Consider the following 22,214-nt stretch of genomic DNA (forward strand, 5'->3'; position numbering starts at 1 on the left):
GGCGTATTCATTTTTTTTTTTTTTTTTGCAAAGTGAGCCAAATCACGAAACTGAATTCAACTAAGCAACCAAGCAAGCTGCTCGTATTCGAAACTACACATTCACAAGTATCGTTTGGAGATTCGGGCATATAAAAATGAGCCAATTTAGGCTGCGAAAACGTGCTATAGAAACATGTTTGCCATTGGTAATTAAGGACTTCACTGTTCATTTTTTTTCTCTATTTCACTTCTGATGAACTTGGCTCACTCTGAAAAATAAAGCTCCTCTTGCGCGCATGACGTCTCGATTATTTCTACCGCGCGAAGACAATGGAACAAATGTACAGGCCCAAATACACGCAGAGCAGCGTCGTCCACACTGAGGACTTGGGTATCGTCGAAATTGTATAACAGCTGGACAAGGCATCATGATAGCAGAATATCCTTCCACCGATAAACACTACACGCCATCGATAGCAGTATATAATCTGATTATAGCAGCATATCGCCTTGAATTATTATTAAATAAATTTTATCATCCTGTCTGCTTGGTTGGTCTTCTTACAGCCGCGCTTCACAAATAATAAAAGTTGTCTGTATTGTTAATGCATTACGCTCTAGGATCCTGTCTTCGTGCTCTGAAATATAAACCTAGCGCTTAGTTCACGCTCATTGTATCTCGTACGACTGCAGGCTTTCTTTTATTTTTCTACAGCGAATCTGTTAGCCACTCGGTGGTTGGCATTTCTCGTGTCCGTCCGTGAACAAAAACGATCATCTTCAGCAATGGTTCCTACCCCCCTAAGCAAGCAAAAAATGCAATGGCTTATCTCCCTCGTAATGCAGAGGCTGCAAGTGCGCCGCAAAGTGAAGCGAACAGTGCATACATTCATTGGAATCACGCATACAACGTACAGAACAGCGTACATTTCAATAAAAAACCAGCTCAAAACAGGCATATCATCAGCAGCGGTGGCTCATACCCCCGTAAGGCAGATGCTACAAGCGCTCCGCAAAGTGAAGCGAACAGTGCATAGATTCATTAAAATCGCTAATACGACACAAAGAACAGCGTACGTTTCAATAATTAACTAGCTCAAAACAAACATCCGAGCCATTAATAAAGCACTGCATACCCCCGCTCAGCAGGTGTAGCAGTGGTTCTGCAACAGCTTCGCTGGAGATCCACTTTCGCAAGGCCTGGATGGCGAGTCACTTTCTTCCTCGAGATTTTAACTAAGAATCAGTGGTGCATATATTACCCAGTCGAAGCAGTCGAGTCCCCTACAGAAATTTGACCGACTCCACTTGCATAGAGAGATAAAAGTAAAGACATGGAAGCTTACCAGAGGATATACCCGGTTCGTTACGGCGTACTAGGAAAGGGAGATATACAAAATGAGAGAGAAGAAAGGAAATACTTAACAATAGAAGGCTATCTGCGGGGATACTGTCACAAAGTCTGTCGAGTCGCACATAGTCACACGCAGTGTCAAGGCCACGTGCGCAGACACACACTGCGCTGTGTCAGCCAGCCACAATTTGTCGCACAACCCAGCATCAATTATGTAACGCTGCGGCGCCTTTTTGAGTACTCGCGCTGATTTCCCTGTAGGTAAGTGCCCAAAAATTGTGGTTTCTGTGACTAGGTGATCGTCCAGCTGGTTTTCAGGGAGTAAGAAAGCGTTCCTCTTTTCTGGTTAAAACGAGGGCATTCAGTTGCCGTCGACGTTCCCAGCCGCTCACTCGGATCACTCAGCTGACGCTCTTTTAAAGCTGACAAATTTTGTTCGTTTAGAGTAATAGGAAAACCGATAATACTCTGCCGAGTCTAGAAAACTTACCGGCACCTTCCCTGGACTTCTTGGAAGTTTTTGTTTCTGCTATATCAGACACGTGTGTTATGCTTCGATTGGCTAGAATTCTGCAGATTCGCTGGCGACGTAAATCTTAATTAAGTGTGAACAAAATGTTTACACCTTCGCTAAGCTTCATTGGCATAACGATAGCCCGCATACTGCATTTGCAAAGAAACCCGTACGCCAAACAGCTGCTGTACCTACAAATTCTTATCGGTGGATGCTATCGACTCCCCGACGCGGATGCTTCCTTAACTATTCACTTATACGAGGCACTGCAATCCGTTACGACTTCATTCAGTCATGCGCAGCTACTCCTTTTAGGTGACTTTAATCTTCCTGTCATAAGATGCCAACAAACACTGACATCCAAGGACAACATAGGGGGAATTACTTGTGCTTAATAAATGAAATAAAGAAACGATAAATTAATGGAAATGAAAGTGGATGAAAAAATCAACTTGCCGCAGGTGTGGAACGATCTCACAACCTTCGCATTTCGCGTGCAATGCTCTACCAATTGAGCTACCGCTGCGCCGTTTCCCCGTCCACTTTCTTGGGTATTTATGTTTCCTTGTAGAAGCCTAGGAGTGTTAGTCAGTGCCACCACTCACACACTTTGGCGGCGGACGTGGAACATCCTTTCTGCCGCAGGCGTCACGAGAACGTGATCTTTTTGGGTGAAGGCAACTGGTCAATCAACCCACACATGATACCTGAATGCTACCTGAAATACCCAAGAAAGTGGACGGGGAAATGGCGCCGTGGTAGCTCAATTGGTAGAGCATCGCACGCGAAATGCGAAGGTTGTGGGATCGTTCCCCACCTGCGGCAAGTTATTTTTTTCATTCACTTTCATTTCCATTAATTTATCGTTTCTTTATTTCATTTATTAAGCATAAGTAATTTCCCCTATGTTGTCCTTGGTGTCAGTGTTTGTTGGCTTCTTATGATATGACTAGTAAAATCGGGCCCCTCGGTTAACCCTCTTTCTTCTAGTTTTTAACCTTCCTGGTACAACATGGTCCGAACGCTGTCTAAGGATAACCTCGAAAGTAATTTTCCTACCACATGCTTCACCTTTGGTTTGACGCAACTGGTATCTACCCCAAGGCAAAAAAAAAAAAAAAACGAACACTGCTCTAACATACTTGACCTTATCTTAACATCCCATCCCGACAGTGTTTCTTCTGTAACACATCTACCGGAACTAAGTGATCACTCAGTACTACATGCAGAATTTTCCTGGCAACCACCTCAAATAAAAAAAAGAAAACGAAAATAACACTTTACAATAAAGGTGCTTATATCAGTATTAACAATGCACTAACCGAGTTTTACAGCTGGTATATTATAGATTTCCCGAAGTGCACAGTAGACACCAACTGGACGCGTTCTAAAAATAATATAATCAAAATCGCTGAAACTTACATACAAACTATCACGGTAACCGAGCGACATTCGTCCCCATGGTTCAACAAGACATTAAAACGACTCAACAGTAAAAAGAATATTATTTCGAAAAGCCAGACATTCCGATACCGCTCCTGTCTGGGAAAAATATCACGTTAGTGAAAAGGCATTTGATTCTTTGGCCGCAACATCTAAGCTAACCTTTTACTTAACAACACTGCCTAGCATGCTCCAAAACAATCCCAAACTATTTTGCAGATACATTCACCCAAATGACTATAGATCGTTATTACTATATAATGATGACAATAACTGTTCCTGGCCATAACGCATCTGAAGTACTAAACTCTGTCTTCTCTTCCGTGTTCACTTCTGAACCTAACACTGACCTCCCAGACTGTCCTTACCTGAACCACCCAACCATGCCAGACGTAACACTTCAGGCATACAGTATCACCAAGTTAATAAAACTCCACAAAATAATATCTTCGGCCTGTATCGATGGAATCAATTCCAAGGTGCTTAAAATTTAAACACTGCGTACATCTCTAGTGTATTTTTGTGTCACACCTTTTAGCCATCATTATCATTTGGAGTGGTACCGCAAGACTGTAAAATACGTAATTCCGGTGCCAAAAAAGGATCATCGTTACCGTGCCACAATTACCATCCAATTTACCTCATCAGTGTTTATTCCAAACTAAAGACGCACAATCTATTGTCATATTGTAAGGTATCTAACATCCGCTAACTTTTTCGATCTTAATCAACATTAGCGCAAGCTCTTGGGCCAGTTGGTACATGATGAACTTGAAAAGGAGGGTACCAGCGAAACACGAAAAAGGACGCGCACACAAGGAAAAGGCGTTGGACACGGACGGACGCGGAACTTTCAACTGTACTGTATCGGAATTCACATTGCCGCACATAACCTCCGACGGATGCGCATCTTTAACTCCTCCCAAGACATGTGCATAGAAAACACCTCGAAAGTACATTGCCGCGCGAAAACAGCCGACGCATGCGTAACTTCTACTCCTCCCAAGACCCGTGCATCAATGTCAGTTTTTTATTAATCATCGTTTACCTACCCGATAGTTAAGCACGTTCCTTGTTTGTTAAACATAAAGACGTATCACTGACACAATTTTCTTTCTCATTTCCAATGTGAAAAGCTTCTAAGATTTCGCGTTCGTATGTTCGTTCGTATGTTCGCGCTATGTTCGTTTACTCTCCGTAACACAGGCTCTGAGCATCCGACGGGCAGCAAAATTAGTAAGTGGAATGTTTTCTAAATTATAATGTGGGGCAATGTTTTCTTGTCTGATAACTGTTGTATATTAATACATGGTGTGGCACGGAATTGCAAATGATTCTGTGAAAACGGTTCACATCGGTTGCTATGCATTACGCCTGTGGGCTGGCCATAGTACTTTTCATCATTGAAACATGTTTTATTAGGTCAGTTACATTGGTTGCATTATTCAAGACGAATAAAAGTGAAGTTGATTTTGATAGCTCTTTGGCAGAGTCATTTATTTCCATCCTATTCGCTCACCTTCCTAAGGAAGCTACTGGAGCAATTGCCGTCAATAACAGCCTAATTACGTTCACACTAAGACATTGAGACTTTAAGTCCTTTAACCACTCCTAATGGTTAAAGGATACCCTGGCGTTTCAGCTGAGGCAAGTGGCGAGCTCTCCTCAGCCTCAAAAGGAAAATAACTGCTGTCGTAGCGGCCGTAATGCCGGACGCTAAAGAAATTCAAACATTCGCGCCAAGCAGCGTAAGATCTTGACGTCACTGCCATTTCCGGTTCTGACGTAAATTCTTTTTTTCATTTTTTGTTCCTGTTAGTTGTCCCCACAATACGTAGATGGCGACGGAACTACAACGAGCCCCATTTTCTTGACATGTGGGCTTCTATGGAAGCTTCGCTATGAGTTTACATATACCTTGGCGTAGCTACGTGTTCGCAATGCCGCGTTGCTGTGCCTTCGGGTGCGGCACAAGTGAAAGGGACGGCGAGCGACTATTCCGTCTACCGAGCGAGAAGCGGCGCGGAGGAAGGTCTGACTTCAAAGAATCGGCCGGGCCGATTTCAACCTAACGCAATGGTCCCGGCTCTGTGAGGTAAGCGAGCGGTTCTTCTCTCATCACTAACCTCATATGTTGCCACTTGTTGTATGCGGCTTCGTTAGTTCTTCGCTCTCTTAAGCGCCGCATATTCGCTTTTTCTCGGCTCTGTCATACATTCCATGGCGTTGTCATTGTTTGACCTAAATTTTTCCGAACAGCACCTTTTGATTGTATCGTCGTACGTGAACAGTTGGGCTGACGACGTTCCGGTGATTATAAGCCGTTATCGCTCTTCAGCGCCTTATCCATCCACGTCGAACCGTTACGAACCGTGACCAAACGTATTCCGGCAGCGGCACCGCCGCCCGGACCGAGTGCATAGCCAAAATGCTGAAACAATGTTAGACATCCAGCAAATTCGAGCTACACTGACAGCAAGTTTTTGACGCCATGACAACTGAAGAAGCAGCCTTACCTGTTTCACTTTTATCCGGAATGGTAGCTGTAATGCACGAAGCATTCGTTTAGAGTGGCAGCAGTTCATTGTATTCTGGATTTTGTTTCTTCAATTTCAGTGTGATTTTACGCGTTTTTTTTTATCCACAATATCTAAGCGCTTTTTTGCGACTAAATTTTATTCATACTGCAGCATGACCTGCTTTCTTTGCCATGTTCTCGCCGCCGACGTACGCACGTTCTCATTGATTAATGTTTCTGTAAGCAAGAGTTGTGGCATTAGTGGTCCCGCAAGGTTGATACGCTTATGCGCATTTCAAAAACTGACCTGTTATGTTATCCGAGTATCTTCAGTGTTACTGCTTCCAGCTCGTTCGCGAACATTCGCCCTGCGATAAGCGCGATATCGGAACTTCCTTCGCGATGCATAAATAGCGGCCGGCCGAAAGTGGCTTCAGCTCTGATTCAACGATCACCGTCTCTGCTAGGCGCTATTGTCGTCACTTAAAATGACAAGTGTCTTTTAATGGAATTTGCCACGGGCACGCAAGAATGCAGACATTAGAAGAGCGCGGAACCGGCTGGAATGACATTGCATTTCAGAGAGAAAGCTGAATTCTATCAACTGTAGAAGCAGAATACTAGCTCAGGGCATGATTTTTTTCCAAAAATTGCCGAAAATCAGTAAATATCAAAAAGAAAGAAGCCCGAAGTTTACAATTTCGTCACACGCGCCATAAACAGTTTTCACACTTTTTTAAACTGTACCTGTTACAGCAGTGTTTCCAAACTTCGGCTCGGAAGGGCATCGCGGAAACGAATCTTCGTTTGCATGTGCCTTGATAGGGGCTCCTCAAATAAAGCTTCTTATGTTTTCTTTTTTCTTTCTGGGCACAAGTTCGCCCAATGAAAGGTCCGCTTTCTATCTTCTTTCCGTCTTTCACTTTCGTTAGAGAAAGAGAAAACGAGATAGTGCCCGTCCGTTGTACCCGTCTTCTTCTCGTCATCATCTCTTTTGGGCTGTTCCATTTTTTTCTTCTTCGATATCCAGGCGGTGGAAGGTTTGACGACCACTCGTTTCTTGGGTTTATTAGTTTATAAATACTGGACTTATAAGCGATGCGCATATAGTGTATTTAAGATCGGGCCGTCATCACTCATATAAAATAAAGTTATGTAGGAGCAATGAAGCTTAATATGCGTACTTAAATACGTGACCACAAGCATTGGGAGTTAGGAAAACGTTAACTGTAGTAACAAATGTACACATTCGATAGATCCGGACATTTTATTAAGGCGTATTTATTAATCGATTTTTTTTTGCCCTCCAAAGGCAGTATGCTATCTCTGATAAAAACCAGTATTTATTTATTTATTTATTTATTTATTTATTTATTTATTTATTTATTTATTTATTTATTTACATTAATCGAAGTAACTCCATGTATCGCTCGTCGCGTGGATTTTCTCTTGTATTTTTATATTCTTTTGGAACAGTAGTCCTCTTAGTCGTTGTGCGGCATTTTGTTTCCCTGTGGGAAATCTGCAAGCGCACATGGGGCACCAACCCATCTATGACATCATACTGTGTCAGCCTAGCCAAATGGGATCAGGTTTTGTTGGTCATTAGTTAAAGACAAAAAAATACCTATACATCGCTTGTTTTAGACGTAGCAAACTGCGACATGCTTGAAATCTTGGACTGCTAATGTAGCTCGGAATGATCCACTTGAACACCTTTTAAATGTTCTAGGCTCTCAGAGTAAACAGTTCTGTACAACAGCACAAACAGAAACACATTTGCGAAATCTTCTTCGCTACCACAAGCACACTCACTTGAGCTGCGAGCACTCTTTCTTGACGTTCTCGTGTCTGGAAAGAAAAGGCAGGCTGAATTTTCGCGACACCTGTGTTCCAAATGTGGGAGCTTAATCTTCGTCACGATTCACGAGCTGTATGCCAGGCCATTGATTCGTTCGTAAGTTCATTCATTCATTCATCCATTCATTCATTCATTCATATTAGTTCGTTCGTTGCTGAAAGTGCAGATGAACAGCTAAAGCCGTAGTTGGCAGGAATCGTTGAAGATTATTGCCAAAGTAAGCGAATATGGCTTTCTGAATTCCCTCGATGGTTGAATGTACCAGCAAGACTCCTTAATAGCGTTTAAAAGAAGTTCTAAACACAAGAACAGAATTCCATCTTTGAGCAGACAAAATAAAAATATAAAAGAAAAACACAGTTCGTATTGGATACTTTTTTTTCATTCTTGATGTAAAGCCTACCGTTCTGTAGGACGTATACCTGTATTAACAATGTTGCAACATGTTCCCCGAATGTTCAACTAGAGCCAATCAGCACTTCAAAATCAAGCATGTAGCATGATTTTTCTAATTCCAAATTTTCAAATTTGTGAGTATACCGTATAATGGTGATTTTTCTGCTAAAGAATACAACGGGTGCCTTAGTTGAATTATTTTACAAAAAGTTTGAAGCCTACCATTCAGCAACAGAACATCAGAAATTAATTGATAAGGAAAATAGCACTTCCAAGGCGAACGTAACTTAACCGCGAGGACAGGCAGTCACGAATAACCGCTTACAGGCCGGAACTAATACCGGAAGTCGAGAGCTTACGACGGGTCAAAATACAATCTCCTTTACTGACCACTATTGCAGCACCAGAGCATACTGCACTTTCGAGATGGTCAGGTTCTGGTGATGGTTTTCTCACCAGCCATTTATTGCTTGATGGCGCGGAAAAACATGAATTCTTCTGTCACAGCGGCGGTGATATAGTTAGAAATTATTTTCACAGATATAAAGGAGAGAGAGAGAGAGAGAGAGAGAGAGAGAGAGCAATGTGAGCTTCCCATGACGAAGCACTTTGCATGTAGCCATTTTAGCGCAGTAATGCCAGTCGAGGATGTCCTGTGCAGCTAGTGTTTACGTATATTCGTATTTCTTAGCACTGTAAAACTATTTCATAACGGCCTTCGCCATTCTCGTGTGGTGTGGCGGCCAAAAGAGCGGCTTTCCAGTGGTTCTGCGTATACCCAGGGTTGGAGGTAGGGGACACACAGTTGGAGAGCACACCGAGCAGTTTCCCATTAGGTTGCCTCAGTCCACACATCCAAGGAGGGAACCTATGCTCCTTCTCGTGCATCAGCTGCAACGCTGTGAAGCTACGCGAGGCAACCGTTCACTAAAGTTTATCCCTCCGCGCGTTCGTTCTGTGCTTCGCTGCACGACGTGAGGCTGCCGCGATGGGCGGGAAATAACACTAGAAGAAAAACAACGGAAATCAAATTGATCCAAAACAACGTGTTAGCAGCCCTATAGGTACATGGTTTGTTTGTCTCTCAGAATTAATTCTTTTTTCGTTCAAAGCTGAGTCTATATAAGCAACATTTTCACAAAAATTGGTCAAGAAATTCCGAACTATTTGTAGGCGCCAAGGCAGCCTCCGCAAAAAGTATCTCTAGCCTCCACAGCGCTGCAGCTGATGTATTATGGAACAGAGTACAGTGGGCCCTGCTCCCCGCTGGAAAAAAATTCCTGGCTACGCCGCTGCTGCGTAAGACTGCCTTTGTCATGAACCCTTCGAGTGACTCCTGCACACTATTGCATGCCTTGTAAATATGACCTCCAAACAAGAATGTCAACATCAAGAGTTGCACCTGCCATCTTGAGTTTCTCATATAAAGTCGACTTACTTTCAAGTAGTACGAACTTACGGCATGACGGAACACACTTGGAATTTTTTTTATTCTTGCGTTATTTAATCTCTGTCAGTTATTGAACGCGCCCCTTACATGAATATATTGCGAACTTGCTTCTTCTTAAACTACTAGATCAGTAAAGATATTGACATTCTACATTTTCCTTATTTAGCATTTGTTTATATGATAACTTGAAACAACTAAATAAAACACAATGAAATAAGAATATTCGCACACTATGCCTTATCTTCCCAAAAAGAGAAGGTGCTTATATATGAAGTAATTAAAGCTAGCTATATCTTAGATGCCTTAAACCTGTAAGCAATTTTTGTGGTTTACCGAGTTGTCAGATTGCCCGGTAGCTGGAATGAAAGTACTAGCGCTCTTGACAGAGCTCAAACACTGAAAGTTGTAAAATAAGTTCGTCGAAGAGCAACGATGGAGGCACCATCGAACTTACCAAAACTGTGCCTTTTCTTTTTCGAGCGCTTGGTTTCTACAAAATGAAATGCGATCAGGCGTCGAATGGTTAGTGATCATGAATATCTGAGCTCTCTGTTGTTCTATTGACGCTTGAAATGGCCAAACTAGTTTGAAACACTTCGTAATTTTTTTTTATATTTGAACGCCAGTTTATCCATCCTTTTGAAGAAACACATGCAGAACTTTTTCTTTTTACTAATATTCTCTACAAGCAATGACGGGGGAAAATTAAAAAGGAATTCCAAAAGAACTGCACAGCAGCCCTCAGCTCTGAACTCAATTACTGCCACAGAAATACACTTTCCCAGTGGACGCCACCATCTCGTTTGCATGCTTGATTAACCCTAAAATGTACCCTCCTCCAGCATACGGAAAAGCGACCAAGCACCCAGCATTAATTTGAAGCAAATATTTTTAATTATTATTTATACAGCTTACAAATTTTGTCGTATTACAGAAAGAAAAGTGTAGTTTAGATTAATGAACCTGTGACTTGCTCTTTATAATACGTATAACTTTGTTGGTAGTCATAATTAATCAGGTGACCCCCAGTAGGGCGTGCCTCATAATCAAATCTTGGTTTTGGCACATAAAACCATAGCATTCAATTACGCACAACTTCGCTTCTCTTTGATAAGATGTGACTTCAGCCGGTGCTGTCAGACTCCACAGGTTCAGAAAGACTCGTTTTTATTGTTCGAATTTGTAGCTTTATGGAACCATATGCTCGCAGATGTATGGCGAAAGCCTCATGTTTTTGTTTTTATAGAGGCGTTTTTTTTTATTTCCTTGATTCACACTATAATGGCTCATCTCCTGTGCATGTGGAACGCGTGAAATTCATTATCATCATCGTTGCGCAGGCCTTCTTTTGTGCCGTCGACACTGTCGACGCGACCGTGATGACTAAGCACTGTCAGTTTGAGAGTATAAAAAGAGATAAAAAATCGCCAAATTTACAAAAACCGAAATTCGAGAAGCGTTCACCCGGCAGATCTAGTTCTCAAGACCTGCGGGGACCCTGACCTTTCCAACTCTGAAAAAAACCAGAAAGCAATGGCACGTTCAGCTATGACGACAGAAACGACAAGTGCCTCTTACTGACGTCAGAGTGAAATTTGGACTCCAGTACACGCCGGTATGCTTATCTTTGAAAGCTTTCGTTGTTTTTGTTAGTTTCATGGTTTTCCAAACACAAGCGGTCAGCATATTTTTTGAAATATATGGCGGTGGCACGTCTGAAGTAATCGGCATGGCCTCGAGAAATAGGCGGAGGTACGCGTGGCTTTGGTGAATAGGCTAGCGTGACGCCCTGCTGACGGGAAGGTCGCGAGTTCCTTTCCTACAGCAGCACCAGCCGCAGTTCTGATGCGTGGGTCCTGTGCGCGAGAACCTCGCGTGCCTCGTAGCCCGTGTACTATGGCAGCCCCATTGTGGCAACGTAACATCGTAACAAGGAATTAGTAATTTAATGGTCAAGTGGTAATAGCCCTGTGACTTCTGTTTTTGTTTAGATACCGTATACAGTCTACATTCTGCCTAGATTTACATAGAGTCCCACTATCTTTGTAAATTCGGCCCGTTGTCTTCTGAAATGGTGCACGGCTTTCAGAGGACTGAACAGTATTAGAGGAATTTTCCGGGGGGGGGGGGGGGTTATTACTGGGTGCCCAGTGATCCAAACGAGATAATTCGCCCGCACGACGGCCGGCGCTTTTATGCGTCACCGGTGGGCGCCGGGGACATCGAGCTGATTAATTGCGGTACACGGCAAAAGCGACGGCCTTTTTCACGGATTCCAACAGCATTTGGTCCCCAGACTTATCGGTGGCGCAAAACGCGTCGCCTGCCATGCAGGGGGTCGATCATCGCGTTTCAATAGCGCAGAGGGCGTCAGGTTCTCCAGACTCCTTGCTAGTTTTTATTCGTCAATAAAAAAAAAGTTTGATTTCTTTTGCTATACTAGAAAAAAATTGACCGATCTGCTTGAGTGCTGAAGAAAAGATAAAGCGATTATGGGTGCAATTGCCAACCGAATATTTTGTATATTAAATTGTATATAATATATAAAATAGTGGTTACACAACTGGTTATACACATTGTATATAATATATAAAATAGTGGTACAATCTAGTGATCAACAGAGTAGAACAATGAGTCCCGCTGAAGCCAACGTTGCGACAACAGGACTTGTTACGCAGAAACCAGTTTCGGAGCGATGGCTCCGGCGACACACACTTCTCATTCTACCAGTTTTAATCACGGCAAACCTACACTTCCCGCTTAACCTCCTCCTCTTGTTTAGGATTACTGGTGAATTCTAGAGAGACATTGGAGTCAGTTTCGCTGCTGTGATGCAGCCAATACCCTTAGCATTGCACTTTGCGTCGCAGCTAGTACGCAGCTTACTGTTCTCCATGTTTCATACGAAGATGCGTAAACTAATAATAATAATAATATTTGGGGTTTTACGTGCCAAAACCACTTTCTGATTATGAGGCACGCCGTAGTGGAGGACTCCGGAAATTTTGACCACCTGGGGTTCTTTAACGTGCACCTAAATCTAAGCACACGGGTGTTTTCGCATTTCGCCCCCATCGAAATGCGGCCGCCGTGGCCGGGATTCGATCCCGCGACCTCGTGCTCAGCAGCCCAACACCATAGCCACTGAGCAACCACGGCGGGTGATGCGTAAACTGAGGGCTGATAAGTGTAGAAGAGGAATGCTCACCTGATGTAGTTTGCTCCACTTGCTTTTGAGACACTGCTGGCTTCTCCGACACTGGAAAAGAATTTTTTGCCTGCTTAATGTCTTCTTTATATTAAGCTGCACAGTAACACTTCTACAGTAACAAACACACCAATACAGCAGCCTATTCGTGCGTTTCTTTATAACGTTTGCAGATGAATTGTTTCTTAGACGACGGAGGATATAAACGATGCTGCTCACAAACCTTTCTTTTTTCTGTGCATCCCAAGATGTGAATGTTCGCCTACAGATATTAAACGGGATTTGAATCTAGACGCTTTCTTCCAGTATCATTTGGGATGAACGCCCCATCCCTCTTCTCTCTTCTTCTTTTTCAGGGAGGAGGGAGTGAGAAAGAGAAATTGCAGCTAGTCAATCTTAAAACACGTATGGCAGTCACGGCTCCTAGGGATTTCAGCATAGGTGCCATGCATCTCTGAGAACTCACATTACGGATTTTTAGAAGGCTACGTAGCCGATAACTGACCAGATAAAACAATGTTTAACACCACTTTTTTCTTGCTGGCTGTGCTGCCACGTTAAGAGAACGCTATATCTGGGAGCTAATCACAATTTGTTTATTCGAATAATTGACAGCACATAAATGCCCTCGTTAAACAATCGTCGGATCGACTAAAATGAAATTAGTTAGATTTGAGAGAGAAACCTGCACCGTAGAAAGTAGAATTTTGATCTAGTGTGCCAGCTGTTATAGAATCGCAAAGAATTAGTTAAAGTTAACAAATGAGTCTTCGCCGAAAAACCGCTATCGCAGTTCTGTGAACTGCATTACGATAGCATTTGAGGCGAACAAACTTGATATAGGAGTCTATAGCTTATGTTCAGTTGTCACAATATTTATGAGGGTTTTTGCAAAAGCCTAATCACAAACTAGAGGTATGTTAAAGAGCGCTCTAAATTATTACGTCACTTCGTTCTTAAATGTGACGCATTTCTTGGTGAACATTTGCCTCTTTGACAGTATCTAGCTAGCTATCTAGCCGCCTACGTCTTGGTGCTCTAATGGTCGTTTCGTTAACTTGGTATGTATCAAAATTGACATAGTATGACTAGAGTGCATGAAGAACATCAATGATAGGTTATGACATGAATGTCATGACATGCATGTTATGTAGGTCATTAAACAGCCGCCTACATCTTGGTGCTCTCATGGTCGTTTCGTTAACTCGGTATGTACCAAAATTGGCATAGTACGACAAGAGTGCATGAAGAACATAAATGATAGGTCATGACAGGACTGTCATGACATGCATGTCATGTAGGTTATTGAACAGCCGCCTACGTCTTGGTGCTCTCATGGCCGTTTCGATAACTTGGTATGTACCAAAATTGGCATAGTATATGACAAGAGTGTATGACGAACATAGATAGATTATGACATGAATGTCATGACATGCATGTCATGTAGGTCATGAAACAGTCGTCTACATCTTGGCGCTCTCATGTTCGTTTCGTTAACTTGGTATGTATCAAAACAAGAGTGTATGAAGAACATAAAGGATAGTTCATGACATTAATGTAATGACATGCATGTCATGTAGGTCGTGAAACAGCCGCCTACATCTTGGCGCTCTCATGGTCGTTTCGTTAACTTGGTAGGCTTCCTGCGCACTGCTTCGCATAACATCGATTCCCACACTGCAGGGCGTGGGATCTGCCGGCTTTGTTTTTTTCCGCTTTGGATGTCCCAATAGGTGGAGTATACAGAATTGTGAGATTTCTTTTTAGAGCTGAATTAGAGTTGTATAGCTTAGATAAGTTCCTCTTCTTTTGCGACATTCAACATTTTAAGAAAAATATTGATATTCTAGATAAACAGGTCTACTGCTGCATTCGAGTGAATTATTTACTTTAAATGCAAAAATTATCATGATATTTAGGGCAGTGTGTGTCGAGCAAAATGATTTATTCGTTATGTTGTATTTAGGAATTGAACTTTTCAGGTAAAGTTTCCTCGTAACCGTAACTAAAGCCATTCAGCAGAATAAGCTAGAAAATAAAAGTATATCCACGAGACATTAAATATATTGGCATTGTGTTCCGTGCTTCGCAATAATGTTTCTATCACTTCAAATAGAAAAAAAAATGCGGTATGAAAGCCGTAGTATAGAAGCAACTTTTCGTACGTTCTAAATTTTTCGCCGCTCGTTGCGCAGCATTAATTGTCGGCACCGTCTAGTATGGTGTGCGTTAGGCGGTATAGTTTATTTCGCAAGCAGTCAAGAGTTTCCGTTTCAGCCTTCTTCAGCGTAGCGAAAACGTTTTCAGCGATAAGCGTAACATGTTGCTGTTTATGATGTTATGATGTTTAGATTATGTTTATGTCGCGTTCGTACAATATTGTTACCGTGACAAACATTTTACAGCAATAGACAGTTTTAGCAGAGCGTTTGCTTGCGCTCCTCTCCGCACACGTTTCACGCGCACCGGTGGCTGCATAGAATGCATGGATTTCGCTTATCTAACAAGCGCGTCTCCCAGAGGCGTCACTGACGTGCTCTAAGCTTGGCGGTAAAACGATTACGAAAGCAACTACACGCTCCCTGACGCACCGCTAAATCAGGTTCCTAGCGGAACGTGGTCAGCGTCCCACGTTCCGCTGCCGCTATGTGCGCTGTGCGCACGCGCGTCAGAGTTCCCGGTAGCGTTTTGCTGAGCAGCTGCGTGCCAATTGTTGTGATAGGCCGGTCTGAGCGGAGAGGACCGTAAACGCTCTGCTAAAACTCTCTAATGCTCTTCAGGGGCGTTCCGCAGCGATGGCGTGCGGCGTCGTGCTCGGTGTCAAATTTCAATCATAGAATATCCTGCAACGTAACCTACACGTGGGAGCCCCGAAGCGACCACGTGACTATGTCGTCGGTGAGATTGTGCAGCCGGACGCCTGCCTTGGCGACGAGCCACCGGCAAGGCAGCCCTGGCCGTCGGAATGCTCGGCCAGACGTCGCCGTTCGCAGCACAGAGGAGAAACATGCTCCGGATGTAACATGTTGCATAAAACACTGAAGCACACGAAGATGCTCGTGTACAGCGAACGCACTGCACTGCATATGTATTAAATAAGTGGCAAAGTCTTGTACAAATTTTCTGCAGTGGCAAAACAGACCCCTCGTACTTCCGAAAGGTGTCAGAGCTCGCTTTACAGCTTCGCTATCTACGATGTATGAGCTGCTCGTATTAGCATACATCTGCGAACGTTTTTTTTTTTTGTTGTTGTTGAAGTTTGCTTACCCTGAAATTCTGATGATGGCTGTAGGGTAGGTGACTCTTTCGTCTCTGAATGCAAATAAAGAAATGGAAATTTGCATTCAAAAGCCAGGTGCGTGGTACGTGTCAAGCGCCAGTGACACGTCGTCGGTGACATGTTTTCTCATTGCGTTGTACACGAAGTTCCACAGCGAAGTGACCGGTCTTTTACGCCAAAGGACGCGCGAATATATGGAATATATGGAATTTTGAGTACGAATAAAAAAAACTTTTGTTTTTAATCGAAGCACTGAATTCGATACTCTAATATTTGGTCTCATATAATTATTTACTGACACCTGATTGCAGGAGTTCGCTGCAGATGCTGGAGGTTTGCCCGCGATTGAAGGTTGTCTGTGCATGTGGTCTTCGGGCTCTTCAACTGCCCATATTAATAGAACCGGGAGCTAGTCAGCCATCTTAAGACGCCGAGTTTAATCGATTTTGAAATAGTGTTCCACATGTATTGAAGAGGAAGAAAGGGGGTTAACTGAGGGGCCCAATTCTCGAACCAGAACCCTTCTTCTCGTTTATTACATAACGAGGCTCCCGAATCCGGCAACATTGATGCCTTCACATAGCATGTGTGGGTTTATTGACCGATTGCGTTCACCCGAAAAGATCACGTTTTCGTGACGCCTGCGGCAGAAATGACGTTGCCCGTCCGCCGCCAAGGTTTGTGAGTGGTGACGGTGGCTAACAATCCCAGGGTTCTACTAGGAAACATAAATACCCAAGAAAGTGGATGGGGAAACGGCGCCGCGGTAGCTCAATTGGTAGAGCATCGCAAGCGAAATACGAAGGTTGTGGGACCGTTCGCACACCTGCGGCAAGTTGTATTTTTCATCCACTTTCATTTCCATTAATTTATCGTTTTTATTATTTCGTTTATTAACCACAATTTCCCCAATGCTGTCCTTGGTGTCAGTGTTGGCTTCTTATGACATGTATTGAAGGTAATAGTAAATTATTTTGTATCACGTCACTGTATCGTCCAGCTGGTTTTGAGTAAGAAAGCGTTCCTCTTTTCTGGTTAAAACGAGGGCATTCAGTTGCCGTCGACGTTCCCAGCCGCTCGCTCGGATCAGTCAGCTGACGTTCTTTTAAAACTGACAAATTTTCCTCATTTAGAGTAATAGGAAAACCGATATTACTCTGCCGAGTCCAGGAAACTTACCGGCACCTTCCCTGGACTTCTTGGGGGTATTTGTTTCTGCAATATCTGACACGTGTGTTATGCTTCGATTGGCTAGAATTCTGCAGATTCGCTGGCGACGTAAATGTCGAACAAAATGTTTACACTTTCGCTAAGCTTCAGTGGCATAACGATAGCCCGCGTACTGCATTTGCAAAGAACCCCTTACGCCAAACAGCTGCTGTACCTACAAATTCTTATCGGTGGATGCTATCGACCCCCCGACGCGGATGCTTCCTTAACTATTCACTTACACGAGGCACTGCAATCCGTTACGACGTCATTCAGTCATGCGCAGCTACTCCTTTTAGGTGACTTTAATCTTCCTGTCATAAGAAGCCAACAAACACTGACATCCAAGGGCAACATAGGGGGAATTACTTGCGCTTAATAAATGAAATAAAGAAACGATAAACTAATGGAAATGAAAGTGGACGAAAAAACAACTTGCCGCAGGTGGGGAACAATCTCACAACCTTCGCATTTCGCGTCCGATGCTCTACCAATTGAGCTACCGCTGCGCCGTTTCCCTATCCACTTTCGTGGGTATTTATGTTTCCTTGTAGAAGCCTAGGAGTGTTAATTAGCTAGCGCCACCACTCACAGACTTTGGCGGCGGACGTGGAACATCTTTACTGCCGCAGGCGTCACGAGAACGTGATCTTTTTGGGTGAAGGCAACTGGTCAATCAACCCACACTTGCTACCTGAATGCTACCTGAAATAACCAAGAAAATGGACGGGGAAATGGCGCCGTGGTAGCTCAATTGGTAGAGCATCGCACGCGAAATGCGAAGGTTGTGGGATCGTTCCCCACCTGCGGCAAGTTGTTTTTTTCATCCACTTTCATTTCCATTAATTTATCGTTTTTATTATTTCGTTTATTAAGCACAAGTAATTTCCCCTATGTTGTCCTTGGTGTCTGTGTTGGCATCTTATGACATGTATTGAAAGTAATAGTAAATTATTTCGTACCACGTCACTTGCAGGCATTTTTTATTTTACTTTCAAAAGTGCGAAAACATTCAGTATTCATTTTATTTTCAGAAGCCTGTACTTTTCGAATATTCGTATTCCGTCCGATGTAAAAATTCTACTCCGAGAATGCACCTTCTCACATGATGCGGACACGAGCGCCGGGATCCCAACGTGCCGTGGCTGAAGAGCAACCGAAGTAGTGAATCGAAAAGTCAGCTGTTCACTTCAGCATGCTAATGTGGGCGTTTTGTAAATAAGCCTTTCTTGGCGATTGCAAAATATCGTAACCCCGTGGCAATCCACATAGCAGTGATGGCGACGGACGCAGATGCGTCAATTACATCTGCATTAATACGTTTTACAGGCTGCTTCCCGTCACACTCGCAGTTTCACCTTGCCGTAGGTGTTAAAGCAGTGCTGACGCCTATTCAAAAAAAGGTGTGGAAGCTCCACCACACGCCTCTCGCATGCAAAAGGATAACCCTTAAATGGACACTAAAGGAAGGTATTAAGTAGAGCTAGACTGCAACATTAGGCTTCGCTAATGACTGATTCGTCATTCGTAGCTAGAACAGGGCTTCCGTATGCGAGAAAATGACGAAAATGGAAAATGGGAGCGGCGCCGCCTGTTGCGCACTATGGCATATCTGTTGTGTCGTGAGCGCTGTCGTGAACGGTGTCTTTGGCAGTAATTTTATACGCAATGAAGAGATATAGACAGAAAGCGGTGATATACTTCTAGACGAATACTCTATCGATCTAACTCGCCTTACTTTTTTTTTTCCTTGAGCATATTTTCTGCACACGTGAATTTCGATAACACGTTATTTTGATTTGACCTTACATTGGTTGCGAAACTCAAGGCGTGGCGAGATCAATATTATCGTGACGTCATGACACCGAGCAAAATTTGCCGACATCGTGTAGCAAGCAATAAGGCAAGGTATCAAGACATTGATCATACGTCAGCAAGATGCCCCGCGAATGTTTGTTCTCGCGGCGTTCGTGTGCGGCAGCTGCAGGGATCGCAGGAGCCGGTGTATCAGGACGTCACGACGCGTTCGCCTGCTGTGTACCAAAACCGCCGTGCCTCATTCACGAACATCTTCGTTCGTAAATTCGTCATTCCATTGGCCGACCGCATTCACTAATAATATGCCCGCCTTCAAGATTGGCTGGAATTCGCTCTAGCAACAGTTCTAGTGTGCGAGTTTTTTTGTGAAACAAGCACTTTAGTAAAATATTTACTGCGTCCTGAAGCAGCCTAGCATTTTTTAAACGCGATTGGCATTTGATTTGACATACTTCACGGGCTTTACAGAGGCTAACTGTCCGTCCGTCCATCCGCCACAAGAGTGAGTGAGCGCACTCTTTCGACGACGTATCAGCCACCAGTTATCGACACACTTTCCTTATCCACACCAAGGTGCCGCGCTGTCGCGGGCGGGGCATAGTGGGGCGGAACGCGCCAGATAAAGCCACGGCCGGACTCGACTCTCTCCTCTGCGCTCTCTTGGGAGCGCGGAGGAGCGAGTGAGTCGAGTCCGGCCGTGATAGAGCGCTAGTAAACCCTGTGTAGCCTGTTTGAGGGCGCAGCTTTTTGATGTGGGTGGGCGGTTAGTCACGTGATATGTTTCATTCCTGTGGGCCTCCTTTATCAGCCGGAAAAATTAAACGGGCAGGAAGTGCCCGGCTGAAAACATTCCGGCGTTAAGTTTCTTTCAATTTCCTACAAATTCTTCATTGAGAGCACGGTATTCAGAGTAGTAACTAAATATTACCTAATTGCATATAATAAATTGAACGAGAACAAAAGGATTACTGGTGGCTTCTCTACTCGAGTGTAAACAATATACACTTGGTTATCTTCGCGTAGAATGTTTTTTTTAAACGATATGCATGATAGCTGGAACACCCTGTGTGTAGAGTATACATATCGTCTACGTATATTCAAATGTACAACATTGTATCTATAAATGCACATACAAAGCAACTAAATCACATAAAAATAAATAAACACTCTGTAATCGAATATATCATACAACCCTATCTCTGTCTGGTTAATTCTACCGCCACGAGAATCGATCCCGTATGATCGCTAGTTACACACCTGTCACAGGAAAGAAGGCTCTTCACACCACCGCCGCCAACCATCCCCGTAGGATCAGTGCGCTACCTATCTTTTTCTAATGTTTAGAGTTCGGACCTTCATTACCACAAAAGAAAACATAAAGATAACTAAAATATGTCGCGTTTGTACTCCTTTATTCACTAGTCAGACGTATGCAATCTGGCTTGTACCGCTACATACGTATTGACTTGGGCACAGTCGCCTCAGTTGAGGCCAAATTGCCTCAGTTATTTACGAATATTTGAGTGAATGGGAGTTATACTGCACACTGTAAAGTTCCGCCACCTTGTCAGCTCTGACTGACTTCTACGGCCTCTTTCATTGGCTCAAAACGCAAAAATGGCGGAATTATACCGCACTCCAACATCGAAAAGACACAACAGGGCGAGCTATATATGGTTATCCCACGAAAAGCCGAGATAACACGGAAGCTAGCGGCAATACAAGCAAAGACGAAAAAGAAAAAAACGGAGAGGACGTGGTTGCGAAAAGCACGGCTGCGCCTAATGTACCTATAAATTCGCAGCGGAGAACTCGGCTCCTGCCTTTAGGATAAATTCGACTCACCTTCAGGGCTGGGCATGACTTGTCACGTGTGCTTACCGCAGAGATGACCTCTATCGGTAAGGTGATTAAATCTAAAGACAATGAAAAATTCAGAAGCATCATATCGATGGCACTCTGTGCATGCACCCACTGTAATAATAATATTTGGGGTTTTACGTGCCAAAACCACTTTCTGATTATGAGGCACGCCGTAGTGGAGGACTCCGGAAACTTTGACCACCTGGGGTTCTTTAACGTGCACCTAAATCTAAGCACACGGGTGTTTTCGCATTTCGCCCCCATCGAAATGCGGCCGCCGTGGCCGGGATTCGATCCCGCGACCTCGTGCTCAGCAGCCCAACACCATAGCCACTGAGCAACCACGGCGGGTTGCACCCACTGTAGAGAACGAAGACCCGACTCGCTGTTCTTTTCATGGTGCGCGTACGTGCGTGTGTGTGTGTGTGTGTGTGTGTGTGCGTGCGTGTGTGTGTGTGTGTGTGCGTGTGTGCGCGCGTGCGCGTGACGTGATCGTATTCAGCGTTATGCAGGCGGCGCAGAAAATAGTACAGGACGATATAGACAATACAGCTGCTGGGCGTCTATATCGGTAGAGGTAAAAGACAAGCGAAATGATCTACAAGGCGCAAACGCTTGGCCCAGATTAGCTGAAAAAGCCTTCATACAAACAGCCCATAGAAAACAGAATAAAGCGTAAACGGCGCAGGCGCCGATGTGACCCAAAACTCGTGCCAACTTGTCAATACGATGTCCGTGTCGTTCACCTCGGTTTGTTCTGCATATGTGCTGCTTGTATAAACAAAAGCGTACTTATGGCGTCCCCCATATCTGGCCACGTGACAGTGCCCGCCATTGAGCACCTTCTGATCGTCGCTTGCTCGGTTATTTACAATGGTCACGGCGGCTGCAGACATGTCTCAGAGCAAAACTTTCTGCCAACACGGTGGGCAGTGGGTGAGTAGACGACAGAAGACTTTGGCCAAAGGCGCCGAAGGTGTGTAGGCATACCTTTCATTTATACGTTGTCTGCACTGCAACCTTATCGTGTGCAAGCTAACCGGGTGAAGGCCACGAAAGCATATCCTGATGTTTGCTTTTATCCTGTATATTCTAATCTATACAGCTGCAGATTTGTAAGGCCGTACATGCGTCTGTTGTCGTCGTTAACTGTATGTGCAACACATTCGTCCGGGATAGGCATGTGTGCGCACGCAAAAAATTCCTCTTTGTGACCTGTTCTAACCCCGTAATTCTTGTCACCAGCGCTGATCAGATTACTTGAGAATGGCTTTCCGATTAGTTACAACGCAGGTTAAAATTTATCGCGTACGCGTCGA

Source organism: Dermacentor variabilis, chromosome 11 (assembly GCF_050947875.1).
Source record: "Dermacentor variabilis isolate Ectoservices chromosome 11, ASM5094787v1, whole genome shotgun sequence".
NCBI classification, from domain to species: Eukaryota; Metazoa; Arthropoda; class Arachnida; order Ixodida; family Ixodidae; genus Dermacentor; species Dermacentor variabilis.